The sequence below is a fragment of the Solanum tuberosum genome, unplaced genomic scaffold (assembly GCF_000226075.1).
Source record: "Solanum tuberosum cultivar DM 1-3 516 R44 unplaced genomic scaffold, SolTub_3.0 scf01118, whole genome shotgun sequence".
In the NCBI taxonomy this organism is placed as follows: Eukaryota; Viridiplantae; Streptophyta; class Magnoliopsida; order Solanales; family Solanaceae; genus Solanum; species Solanum tuberosum.
The window spans coordinates 15,149-19,874 of NW_006239998.1; the positions used below are offsets into that span (position 1 = coordinate 15,149).

General features: G+C 31.4%; 1 pseudogene; it reads left to right on the top strand.

Annotated features, from left to right (window-relative positions):
• The window catches only part of LOC102578775 (uncharacterized), a 3,082-nt pseudogene extending 249 nt beyond the window's left edge, over nt 1-2,833 (top strand).
• Nucleotides 2,834-4,726: the final 1,893 nt, after the last annotated feature.

Here is a 4,726-nt window from a genome sequence, read left to right on the forward strand (position 1 = left end):
TCGGAGACCATTGCTGGCCCTAAGCGAACCCTTGGCCTGGCTTTCTTAATTCAGCGGAAACTTAACTCAACAGTATAACTCAATGGCGAAGTCATAAGACAACTTAACTGATAAAGTTCTAGCCAAAAAGGCACCTCGAGTCTCAAATTAGAATTTTTACATATATACACAGATTAGAGACTCAATACTGACTGACTGACTGACTGTCTGTGAAGCCTCTAATATACTGAGATGGATGTTGGGACAGACCCCGCAACATCCTAATAGAACAAACTAAGTACTCAAAATAATTGAGTCCTCCGGAATGCAAGTGTAACATCCGGCAATTCAAAATAGCTAAGAAGAGGCTTAGAATTTGAAAATTTTCAATTTTTGAAAGGATTTGAAAATTTGGAAAATTTGGCTAAGTATGGAAATCAGTGATTTTTGGCCAACTTTGAGCAGTCATAACTTCTAGCTCAGGATGAGTTGGGAGTAGTTCCAGTTATGGTTGTGAAGCTTGTGGAATGATCTTTCCAACGCCACTGAGTTTGCTCAATTCCGAGTTCGTATGAGCGAGTTATGGCCTTTGAAAGTTGGGCAGTTGACAAGGAAATCCGTCCGGGAATCATTAAGGGCATTTTGGTCTTTTCCCTAGCTATTTCTTTTGAGGATGTATTGTTGTATAGGGCTGATCTTTGGATCATTTTGTTCCATTTTTTAAGAGAGTGAAGGCTAGAGAACCAATCGGGACGATTTTGTCAAGCCATTGCATTATGCCCACATCATTTTGATCAATGGAATCATGAATTAGAGAACCAATCGGGACGATTTTCTTGGAAACTAATTCGAGAGATAATCCATATATTTCACTTCAAAATCCCTCACTAGTATAATGTCACGCGATTGCCTAATGGCCTCCATGAATGAGTTTTTCATATTAATTATTTTTTCTTGATCAAATATAAAATACTTTTCAAATATTTTTATGTGTTTGTATTTTATTCTTTTTATATCGTTTGAATAAAAATAATTATGTTGATAATTTATTAATTTTAACATTTCATATAAAATATTTGATATCATGAGATTAAATGACATGTTGATATATTTTTTGTATATGTTTTATTCAAAATTCAAAAAAAATTCAAAATATGTTTTCCCTGCCAGATATTTTGTTAAAATATTGTTAAAAAATAACAGGCTAAATTTATTTGTGTTTTAAATCTATGTAACTCTAAACATAAATTTGTAGTTCCTATATTTTAGGAACATTAAAAAAAAATTAACAAGAAAAAAGAAGGCAAACACTTGTTTTTTAAAAAAAAAAAAAAAAAAAAAATCTATTTTATGAGGTTTACTAACATCTTTTTTCTTATCTTTATAATAATTTAGATTATAGATCCTTTTTAATTCCTCTTTAAAGCAATAAAAACTCTCTGTGCACTTTATAGAATATAGGTTTATTTCAAAAAAAAAATTAAGCAATAAAATTCTCTGCAAGCAATTATTTTTAAAAAAACACATGCAAAAAAACAAAAGAAATATTAATCTTAGAAATATAGATGCAAAGAAATAGAAAATTATTTTTTGTTGTGTTTAGAGGAAATAAAAAAAGAAAAAACAGTATTTGAGCATCATAGACCATCTCGCTCTCGCAATGCACAACAATATTCATCAAGGTTTTGAATATGCACTTACTCGCGTATGTCTTTCTTCGTTTCTTCACAATTGTCTGAGCACTTATTAACATCATTCCACTGTAATATGCACTTACTTATATACAATTCATTTTACAAAAGTAAAACCATAATAAATGAGGCTACAGCACTTATCCAGATTACCATAATTGTACCAATTTTCTTAGCAAAAACTCTTTTCCTTTTGACAAGAATTGACTTCAAATGTTGTAAAATTTCATCCTTTATTCCAGTTCAAGCTGAACAAACTTCATAACACAACAAGTTCCTTAAGTTTTTTAGGATCAAAACAACAACTTGACCATCTTTATCACTCTGTTTTCTTCACAAAACCCAAGTCAGGTTTTTCACCTCTTCAATGTTCACTATCTTCTCCTATTCCACCTATAACCAAAGAAGATGCCATTTCTCAAGCAAAATTCTCTCTTTCCAATCCCAAACTCATAGGGAAACTCAAACAACCAAGATTACGTGTCGAAATTCCAGTTGTTGATGACTCCCCATCTGCATTAGCCCAACTTGCTTTTGACATTTTTGGAGAAATGCCCATCAAAAGAAAAGCCCGAAAAATCAAGATTCTACTTTTATGGCCTAACCCAAGCTGCACAAACAGAATTTGAGAAGAAGAAATCTTCAAATCCCATTATTGAAAATTTAGATATTTCATCAAGAACTGAAATTTCTGCTGATGTGGTAGTGTTTATGGCTCCAGAGGCTTCAAGATTGACTGTAATGAAGGAGATTTCTGATACATTGTACCCAAAGCCTGTGGTGATTTTTAATCCTACATGGGGTTTTGATGAAGAGAGTAGTTTTGGTGAGATGAGTGGATTTGTTGGTTCATTTGAGGTTGTGTATTCATTTATGGGATTGGAAGTTAGAGGGATATTGAGTAATAGAAAAGGGGTGATGTTTAAATGTGTTAAAGATGGTGTTTTGAGTGGTGAGAAATGGTATGTGTTCGTCGAAGAAGATGGAGAGTTGAAAGTGGTTTCAAGGTTTAAAACAGGGCCATCAATTGTTGAAGTTGAGAATGTTTTGTATAACTTGATGGCCGTGCATGAATTCACCAATTCTTGAAAGATTTGGTGTCAAATGTTAGGGGAAAAAAGTAAAGCACAAGCAATTCAAGGTATTACAACTCACATCATTTCAACTTTGCAATGATATTATTGTTTTCGAGATTTTGTTCTTCCTAGAACCGTTACACTATCTTCCTGTATGACGTCCATGGAAGAACGAACAAGAAACTATTGGCTTCATGAACATATGTACTGTTATTGCTAGGAGGTGAAAGATGTGTATGTGCTCTCTAATTTAAGCCAATATGGTGATTTCATTCCCTTTTTTGAATCCTTATGAATAATTCTGCATGATATATCTGTAAACATACTTAACAGCATATTGAAGACAATACCAACCTTTTGATTATCTGTGTAAGCATGGTTTAGTGAAAAACATCCATTATCATTTGTTGTATAAGATGTAAAACTACTGAATGAAATGACATTAGAGAGCCAGAAATCCATAACTCTCCCTAGACTTATGTTCTCATTTACAAGCATCTTCCTGAGGTAATTTCAAGAAGCTATAATTTCAGAGAAGTAAATGTATTTGCTCCAAATGGTACAAGTTGTGGTAATAGCATGGACAAAAGATTTACTCGCACCTTTGTTGAAATTGTCAACAGGCCAAAAGATCTCTTCACACACCTTTGTTGAAATTGACAACCAGCCAAAAGATCTCTTCACATTTTGAAATTGCTACATTTGCCTATGTCATTAGTGACACATGCATGCTTTTCTTTTGTATTTGTTTATCAAATCTCCTCATTTTATACAAACACAAATTGTACGTTGTACTTGTATAATTTGTGTTTGTATAAAGCGAGAGAAAGACAAAAGAGAACTGAGCAGAGGAAGATTTGTATTAGTATAATTATAAGTGTATATGACGGAGAAATTTGTATTTGTATATACAGTCTCTCTCGCTTTATACAATTGTGTTTGTATAAAAGTGAGAGAGGCAAGGGAGAAAATTGAGAGTGGCTAGCGAGATTCAGGGGAGAAAGGCGAGAATGTCAAAGTGTTTGCTACGAATTAGAATTAAATGAAATTGTAGCTATATCATTTATTTTGAATTAACAATTTGCTATAATGCACAATTTTCCCTATAAATAAAGCCATAAAATAATATACAACACGTACTCAACCAACTGACAACCAAGTTGAGCATCCAATAATCTATTTGCAATGTACTCATTACGTACTTTATTCGTATCAGTTTATGTGATATAATTTGCATTGACACAAATTATTTTTTTTAAAAAATAAAAATATACATACGAGATTTTTTTTTTACAAATTTACCTAAAGATAGTTCTTTTTAGAGATAATGATCAAAAACATACTTGAACTACTACTTTTTCACAAGTTTTACACCCCTAATATCAGCTATTTTCTTTTTCCTAAATATAAATTATCATTATCCATGTATTAAAAAGATACACATCAACTATCCGTTGTTCCCTTTTGCTATTCAAAAAATAGTGATTAATCCAAATAGTAAACATGAATAACTGATAGTTACGATGTATTTTAATACATTGATGATGATAGTTACGATAAAAAAATGAAACATTTGATAACTAAGGTATGTTATTGACTTAAAAAACCTCTAATTCAAATATTTTTCGACCATTAACTATTCTTTTAATCTAATTAATTATAGTCTTATAGATACCCTCTCTACGCACTAGTAAAATTTTTTATTACCTATAAAGTCACCTTCTTTAAATGTGCCTAGATTTTCTACTTCAGTATTCTAAAACAAACAATCACACAAGTCGTCACTTTGCATTAAATTTGGCTAAATTCTACATCCAAATTTTTTTTCTATAGAAGACGGCTACCAATTATTTACTTTACTTCTATTTCTGGTAACTATTCTTTTGTCTTTAATTAGATATTTCAGATATTAAACTTTATTGGTACACGTAGTCAACTTTTATCATAAAGTCATCACACTTTCGTTTAATAAATAGAGAT